Raw genomic sequence first — 9521 nt, forward strand, 5'->3', positions numbered from 1 at the left:
AATTCCGGGCAGGAGCAGCACCTGGAGGACAAAGCTGTGCGGCAGCCGAATGCCGGGTGACAAAACCCCTGAAAAACAGGCTTGAGGAAGTGGCTGGGTGGAAGGGCGAGCTGAGGGAGGTGCTAATTAGAGCACTGGGGGAAGGTGGAAATTAGCTCTGCTGCTCACCGTGGCTCAGCCTTCAGCTGTCACTCACCCACTCCTGGAGCCTGTGGAGCACGTTCCTGTCCCATCTGCGAGGGAAATGCTTCCCCTTCCCTCTTCCTGCAAAAGCAGAGGAATCCTTGTCCCTGGATGACCAAGGCTGGGCCAGGGGTGGAGACGCCATCCCTGCAAGGCTTCAAAAACCGTGGATGTGGCGCTGGAGGACAGGGGTGGCTGGGGAGCGTGCTGGTGGGGCTGGGTTGAGGGTTGGACTTGGCGATCCCAAAGGTCTTTTCCAGATATTCTCCTGCAAATAGAATGTTTATATAATAAAGCACACAATTTGGAGCTCGTTAAACAGTTACATTTCAGTCAAAACTCTGCACATAATCTCTTCATGAGGGGTTTTGAATTCCACCTCCCCTCTGCAGCAGCGATCCCGTGATTCCAACACGGATCTCCAGTCCCCTTTGGCATTTTCTGATTTCCAGGCAACATCTCATGGCCTCAAAAGCCTTGGCAGACTTAATCAAAGCTGGGCTGAGTCTAAAGTGGACTCGAGCACAACGTTCAGGTGCAATGGATGCTGCTGGAATGGGGGCTCTAATCCCAGGTGTCACATCCTCCCAAACTTCCAGCTCCCGGAACTAGAAAAGAGCTTTAATGGATCGAAAAGAAATCCCCAAACCACGACCTGAGAATGAGTTAATGACTTGGAAATCACCAGGAAGGGCAAAGCGTGGGGGCTGGAAGTCAAAGGGGTTCGGAGTTGGCCTCAGGTGCTGGCACAAGGGGGGTGGAGGTTGCACTGGTTCCTCTCCCGAGGCAGCCGATGGCATTCCACAGTGGGAAATGCAGGGAAAAGAAATCCAAAATTCAGAACTGGCTCAGGAGAGCCAGCAGCTGCCTGGGAACACCAGAGGGAGCAGAGACAAGGAGTAGGACAAGGAGAAGGCAGGAAAGGAGAAGCCACTCGGGCTTCTGAGATGGCTTCCAGGGGAGGGGGAAGGGAGCCCTTCCCGTGCCTCAAATACCGGGAGCACAGCAGCAAAGGGATGTGTGTGACAGGGATGTGCAGGACCGGAGGGCACCGGCTGGAATCTCCCTGGACACAGGTGATGCAGCTCCCTCAGGGCACACCTCACCCCAGCCAGGGTGCAGGGATGGCTCTGCCCAGGCTCAGCTGCGCCTCTGGAAACGCCAAATCCCAGCTCCCTGCCCTGGAGCTGCCCCTTTCCTGCCAGGAAAGGAAAAGCAGGACTGAATTTTCCAGGTTCCCCCCACCTGGTTCTGTCTCAGCTTTGAGCTGGAACTTCCTCAAGCCTCCCAAGCCAGTCCCAGCCTTTCCCACCAATTTCCTCTGTGGAACCTAAGCAGCCGCACCTCCCTCTCTCTAAATAATCAGAACATTGGCAGGGCTGCTCTCTCCACACTTTAATTCTCTCCACAGTTCAATTTTCTCCTTTCAGAGGTACTAGGAGCTGTTTGCACTTCAGTTTTTTCCGGCTCTGTGCTTTGCTCCTCTGTTCCCAGGCACCGGCTCTCCCGGAGCTGCTCCCTACCTTGTTTAAGAGTCCATTTGTTTGGAGCTCCTTGGAAGCAGCTGCAGGCACTGAGGAGATACCAATTAGTGTCAGGGCAGTTAATTTGGAGAGGGGGGGGAGGAAGCAGGACTTTAAACTGCTCCAAGGCCTGTTCCTCCTGCACTGGGAAATACAGGGAGCACCTGAGCTGCTCAGCTGGGCTGCTTTAGGGTGCAGAGGTGAATCTGGAGCTGATTTATTTGGGGTGCTCAGCAGATGCTGGCCATGATCTCTGCACGTGCAATCCCAGCTGCTCAGCCAGGATGGAGTCTTCCTTATCTCCCAATAAATCTCAAACCACTCCTTAGCTCCTCATAAACCTGAAACCAGAAGGTTGGCACAGCAGACTCCTGAGAAGTAGCATTTTGACAGGGATTTTTTCTGAACCATTAACTTTTGTTTGCTGGAGCTTTCCCTGCAAAGCGCTGGATCTGCATCCCGACACGTTCGGGTGGGATTCCTCAGCGCCACGTCTTGTCCTAAAAATACTCTGAAAAAGGAGATTTGTCCTCTCTAGGTACACTCTGGCCTGTAACAGAGAAAGCCTTTGGAAAGGATTGATGCTAGAATTATCACATTCATGTATATTCTAATTATGATTATCAGCAGAAGTCATAATTAATGACAATGGAATATCTCCATATTAACAGCTATCAGGAGCAGCCCACACAATTTCATGGGGATGACCTCAGTGCTTTTGTGGGAATCTCAGCCCAATTGCCAGCTGTCCAAAGGCTCCTTTTGCTGGCACTGATCCCACTTTCAGCAGAACTGTGCAGCTCAGTGATATTAAAGTCAGCAAAACTCAAGTATAAACCCATTTCCCAGTTTTTTTCACGAGGGAGTGTTCCTGAGGTCAGCCCTGCACCATTTGCTTCAGAGGACTTCAGCCTCCCGTGCTGGCACAGAGCTCCAAGGGAAGCAAAGTGCCCCAGGAAAGCTGTTTTGGACAAATCTCATCAAACTGTGCTGGGGGAGAACAAACACCACAAAAACTGGGATTTGCTGGCACAGGGGCTTGGACATCACACATCCTTCCCTGTTCTTGGGTAACAGAGTTATCAGAGATCTCCTGAGTAGCTACACCAGTAAAAAAGTGACTTTTCCAGCCCAGATGCAGCTGCATAAGCATTTGGAGTGGCAAAATGAAAAGAATGTAAAAATCCCACCATGGAGTGAGATGGTGCCGCCTCCTGCACCTGGGCCACCGTGGAACACTCCAGGCTGGGGGAAGAGGGGCTGGAAAACTGGGAAAGGCCCTGGGGGTGCTGGGGATAACAGCTGGACATGAGCTGGGTGTGCCCAGGTGGGCAAAGCCAAGGGCACCTGGGCTGTGCCAGCTCGGGGTGACAGCAGGGCCAGGGCAGTGCCCGTCCCTGTGCTGGCACTGCTGGGGCACCTGCAGTGCTGGGGGCAGCTCTGGGACAAGAGGGACACGGAGGGGCTGGAGCCAGTCCAGGGAAGGGAACGGAGCTGGCAAGGGGCTGGAGAGTTCCTGATGGAGCTGGGAAAGGGGCTCAGGCTGGAGCCTCAGGGGGGCTCAGGGGGGACCTTGTGGCTCTGCACAAGTCCCTGACAGGAGGGGGCAGCCGGGGGGGTCGGGCTCTGCTCCCAGGGAACAGGGACAGGAGGAGAGGGAACGGCCTCAGGCTGGGCCAGGGGAGGCTCAGGGTGGATATTGGGGAAATTCCTTCATGGAAAGGGTGCTCAGGCCTTGGCACAGCTGCCCAGGGAGGTTTGGAGTGCCCACCCCTGGGAGTGCTCCAACACCTGTGGCTGTGGCATGGGCAGATGTGGTCAGCGGTGGCCATGGTGGTGCTGGTTGCACTCAGTGATCTCCGAGGTCTTTTCCAACCTTGATTCCGCTCTCAAGGCAGCCCCATGGAGGAGCAGCACAAAAGGCACCCCCAGGCTGCGAGCGGAGGGTTCAGAACACGCTGCGGCAGCAGGAACGAAGCTCTGCAGGATGAACCTGAAAAGGGGACAAATGCCGGGCTCTGTGAAAGGGAACAACTGAGAGAGCCACAAACGAGCCACCAAACTTCTCACAGGGGACACCACCACCAGTACAGGTGTGAAGGGACTTCTTTTTGCCCCAGAATTGTGAATCCACAGCCCAAGCCACGTGCACACACTGCAGATGTGAAGTGTATTTTTACTCCCAGCAAGCACTTGGGAATAAAAAACCTCAGACCCAAAGCTTGATGTCTAAACAGCAACACAGAAGTTCTAAAACAGCTGTCGAGAGAAACAAAACACAGCAAAAACAAAGCAGAAAGGGAGCAAAAACTTGTCACGCTGGCTATGTTTCCGAGAGTGACAGGTTCTGCTGTGCTGGGAATGCAGCACAAAACACAAAAATCCTACTGCAACTCCTGGATCCCACAGCAGGAAGGACATGGAGATTCCCAGTGGGAATCAGGGATGCAGGACTCGGCTGTGCTGCCATCACTCCCTCAGGAATAGCCAGGTTTAGCTCATTCTGTCTGCCCAGAGAGGAGGGATTTGCTCCTGGATCCCCTGGAATGTTCCAGGCCAGGCTGGACACTGGGGCTGGGAGCAGCCCGGGACAGTGGGAGGTGTCCCTGCCCGTGGCAGCGCTGGCACTGGATGAGCTTGAAGGTCCTTCTAAGCCCAAATCGTTCTGTGAGTCTTAGAGCCCTGAAATTCTCATGACAGAGGTGGAACTGCAACAGCTTAAGGTCCCTTCCCAAAAAAACCCCATTGCACGACTCTGCAGCTTCTGGAGCCCTGGGTCCATGGAAATGCAGTTTCAGAGGAGCTCCGAGGAAATGGGTGTTTTGGGGAGAGCAGAGTGGCTGGAAGAGAGGAACAGGAACAGTCTCCTCGAGCAAGCCCTTGTGTCTCAGGGAGCGGGATCGGCTCGCTCCTAACGCACCTGGTGACTCCCAGAGAGGGGGATGGAAATGCAGCCCTGGTCCGAAAGAAACCCTGCCCGGGAAGGCGGGCTGGGATTGTGAGCTGGCTGCGGGAGCTCGCTGTTAAAGGCGATCTTTTGGGTGTTTGGGTGCGCCTTTGTCTCTGTGCGAAGCACCCGGCCGTAGCGCCCTTTGTGCTGCTGTCTCCTGATTTCCTTAAACTTTTATTAAACTGTCCCTTTTCTTCAACTTTCCTTCAAATTCTAGAGTGAAGCTCGTTTTGGCAGCTGTGCGTGCGCAGATCCTTCCGCGTGTGCAGATGGCCGGGGCGCGCGGATCAGTGCGCATGCGCGGGCGGGGACGCATCACCGCTGATCCCTCTGTTCTGAACGGGATTGTGATGTTGGCTTTTTGCACGTTCCATCAGTGTTAGGAATGGATTGTGATGTTGGTTTTTTCATGTTCCGTAATGTGAGAAAAGCTTTGCCTGGGTTCTGTAATGTAATGCTGTAGAATGTCTGTAGTTTGGGTGCTCAGTTTGGGAAGAATGGGGGGGGGGGGTGTCTTCACATTCCTGGAAAATTTTATCAGAAGAAAAGAACCCGAAAGCAGACGGAATGGAGCCAAGGAAAAAGATAAGACTGATAAGATGATACTCAGCAACTCCAAAGAATTAATGAATGATGCATGATGGTGATGAATAAAAATAAGCGATGTACTTTTAAAGCCGATCTTTTGGCAGTAAAGGTGCGCCTTTGGCTCTCTGCTGAAGCAGTGAGGGCACTGGGGCCTTACTGGGAGCTCTGGGGAGGCACTGGGAGAGCACCGGGGCCATACTGGGAGCACTGGGAGGGCACTGGGGCCATACTGGGAACACTGGGAGGGCACTGAGGCTATATTGGGAGCTCTGGGAGGGGACTGGGGCCTTACTGGGAGCACTGGGGCCTTACTGGGAGCACTGGGGCCATACTGGGAGCACTGGGGCCTTACTGGGAGCACTGGGGCCATACTGGGAGCACTGGGAGGGCACTGGGCCCATACTGGGAGCACTGGGGCCATACTGGGAGCACCGGGGCCATACTGGGAGCACTGAGAAGGCGCTGGGCCCATACTGGGAGCACTGGGAGGGCACTGGGCAGCGGCCACTCCTGCAGCAGTACCTTTTGACTATTTCTTAGACCATTCTCAATATTTTATTCCGCTCACACTTCCCAGCCTTTCCCGTGCTGCTCTTTTTAACCAGCAGCGCTGCCCCAACGCTCCCGCGGTGCAGCTCTTTTACTGACACGGGGCAGTGGCCACACCTGCAGCAGTACTTTTAAAGCATTTTCGACCATTCTATTTTATTCCCTTCACAGATGCGACCTTTGCTGTGACACCTTTGAAGCAGCACCCCTGCCCCAGCTGCGCCGCGGTGCAGCTCATTTTGAGGAAACGGCTCCACCTGCTGCGGTGCTGTTATTATTTCTCAGACCATTCTCTATATTTTATTTGTAGGTTTTTTGTGGTTTTTTGGGAGTTTTTTTTGTATTTTCATAAGCTGGGGGTTTGGTATTTTGTTACCTCTGATTGGCAGGGGTCTGGGACATCCTAGTTGAGTCTCTTGGCTTCATTTGCCTTCTTCCACTACAATTAACCTGGCACGGGAACTGTTAAATCGCAGACTATACAGTGAGACACTTCCTGAAACAGAAATAAATTCCGGCTGCAGCAAAGCCCACCACCACATTCAGAAACCCTTCAGCAAAGCTGTTGGAAAAGCAAAGATGATGTCTGGTGTTTCTCTATTGATTTGTCTTGTAATAAAATGAGTAATATTTGGAGCAAGTTGTCTTGCATTGCAAAGTTATTTTTACATGTTTTAAGTGAAAAATGTATGAGATGTTTCCCTTAAATTCTTGCCCCCCCCCCCTTTTTTTTTTTGGTTGGATGACACTAAAATGAGAAGTGCAGAAGAGAACCATAAGGCCTATACATAGGCTTTTAAAATATGTTAAATTATAAAATATGTTTGTGTTATTCAGGAAGTCAAAGCACCTGGTTGCACAGCATTTCTGAGCTTGATTTTGACTCTTCTGAGGAAAGCTTTCATACCATGGAAGTAGTTTTCTCTTTAGCCAGTACCTGTTAGAGGCCTGGCACTGACCGATGAGGTTGCTGCAGCTGTACGATGGTCCAGGTGAACACTGGGTGGTCTTCTCCTATTTTTGAATTTATTTTTTTCTGGTACAGTTTCTTCTTACTATGTATTTAAGTAATCTCCTTGACTTTGGTAGCAGTATCCCTAAGGCACTGTAGTGTGGATTGGGAATAAGTGTCCAGTCATAAAGGTAGCGAACGGGGTTAGTGCAAGCCATAAAATGTTTTGAAGGTTTGTGGAAAAGGTTGTTTTAGCCTGTGTTTAGTAATTACAGAACTTCCTTAAGCTACTTAAGGGCCAACAGATGAAAAAATTATTTATTCCTGAAGGTTATGCTCAGAAAGGGCAGTAAGTCACTTCTTGTGCTGGGATACGCTGCAGGCACCTGGATAAACGTTCTTCCCTAAAAATTAAAACTCACGTCAAAGTTCTTGCCTTCTTCTCTGCCTTGTTGTTACCAAGCGGAGGAAGCCGGACCTGAAGGAAGTTTGAAAGCCTCTTTCCTCTTGGGTTCTGTACTTAGTGATAGCTCATTATTAATCTGCAAAGCCTCGTCCTTGGAATTCTAATCGAAGGTTGCATCACAGCAAATGTTCCTACTCAGCTGGAAGTAGTTATTGAGTATTATTTTCAGTAACCTTAACTAGGAAACTGCTTACTCTTTCTCTCTCTGGTACATGGGCAAAGTTTCCCGATGAATATTTAGCAGTGGCAATTTGCTTTAATTCCCTCTATTTTATTTCCATTTAATTCCCTAAATCCATTAGGTCCCGATACTTTTCTTAATGGTTGGAAGATCTTAATCTTAAACTGACAACAGAAAAGGCCCAGGAGTTCCCTAGCTCAGGGTTATTTTTTTCTCTTTTTCTGCTTACTGTTCCCATCTGATATCTGTTCTTTTCAACGTATATTTAAAGGAGTACAATTATTAGTGCTCGGGGAAGTTTTGTGAAGCACTACTTCTCCATCTCGCTAGTCATGTCACAGGACCCAGCCAGAAGATTCCAGTCTGTAGCTGTACAAAATTCCAGGTATTGGTACAAATAATAGACAAAGTTAACAAAGTACTACTGTCCCTTGGGGAAGATTTCCCATGTTTGTAAAATCCGTGTGAATAGATAGAAAAATGGTCAGGTCGAGTATGTATCAGTTTAAGTCCAGAACAGCATCACTTTAAACTTTCAAAAACTTCTGGGTTTTGATGATGGTGCTACCAGTTTTTAGACTACAAAAACTGACAATACTGATCTCAGAACTGTTAGACATTTCTCCAAATATTTTAATAAATACTGGATACTAAATAAGGCGTTTAGCCTTGTAACTGGTTATAGTTCTTACCTGTATGTAGAATGTATAATATATGCACACCAGTGAAATACACTTTAGCATTAAACCTGATTCATGTGGCTCAGTTCTGAGAGCCTTAGTGAACTGCACCTCCTGGAATATCCACGTACAGAAGTTTGGCTTTGAAACGGGCTAAGAGAAAGGAAAGAGAGCTTACTGATCCTTTAAACGTCATCTTAAAGGAAGCACATCTGTCATTTTGCTGAGGGAAGGATAACTGCATTAACATTCCTCCACTGTGCCCTCGGTGAGGCAGTGCAAGATGATTCAGAGGCTCTAGTTCAGCCTTGGTAGGAAATGCTGCACAGCTCAGATGGTGGGTGATTTCCAGTGTGCGTGCCATGTGCCATTCCAGTCAGCCAAGTCAGAGGGAAGCAAGGAACAGGGTCGATGGGTAGTTCAGAGGTGTCGGCTGCGTTCAGTCTGATCGTGGGAGCAGCCCAGGCCATGCTTCTTCTGGAAGTGTTCTGTGTGAATTAACTGATGTTGCTGCGACCAAAACACCTGAGCAGTACTTTGCTTTCCTTTGTATATTTAACATCTCTTTGGTCGGCATGGCCCTGGCATTGGGTTAGCCTGAGACACTGGAGTCTGGGAGATACTTCTCAAAGCCTGGTGAGAGCACTTGGGTTTAAATGTCAGCAGATTGACTGCTGATTTGCTTAGAATTTAGTGGGAGGATGTCATAGATCTATTTTTCTTATTTGCCATATGAAATAGGCAGTATATTTATTCTTTGAAATAGGACTCTCTGAGATGCCTTACCTGGAAAGGTTTCTCTGACTGGGTAGGAGCATGTTCTCTCCCTCATCCTGCTGGTGAGTCATCCCAAAACAGAGCCTGGCTGTGAACGGTGTCTCTTTTCAACGGGTAGGAAAGATTTTCAGAGTTTTGGAGGCAGTTTGGAGGATGCCCCAGGAGTCCAAGGCCAGCCAGAGGTCTAGTTCCTAGCAACTTTTGTCTGGGAGGAATCCTGTGACATTCTCAATTTTAAGAGGCGGAATCCTGCATTTGGACCCCGGCTCCTGGCTGCGAGCGGTGGCTTTTTTACACAGGTAGGGAACATTTCCACCCTCCTGTCCTGGAGGCAGTTGCAAATGCCACCTGACCTAATCAAAAGTATATGCCAAGGCTTAATAATAACCCAGAAGATCCAGTGCATCACCTGCATCACTGACTGAGCCTCAGTCAGTTCAGCTGGGTTTTGCGGGAGAGGACCACTGGGTTTGAACCTTTGTACAACCCTGTTTTGTGGGATTAAGGACAGCAAAATAAATATATTGATATAAATTATAGAAATCACTTATTTGCATTGATTTTAATTACTCCCTACAGATCGCAAGAGCTTAAGTGCTGTTACTCACCAGAACAATGACCGTGGGCAAATCTCTTTCTCTCTGCCTAGAGGGGAGACGTTGGGGAGCGTTT

This window comes from Coloeus monedula (genome assembly GCF_965178545.1).
Source record: "Coloeus monedula genome assembly, chromosome: 15".
Lineage (NCBI taxonomy): Eukaryota > Metazoa > Chordata > Aves > Passeriformes > Corvidae > Coloeus > Coloeus monedula.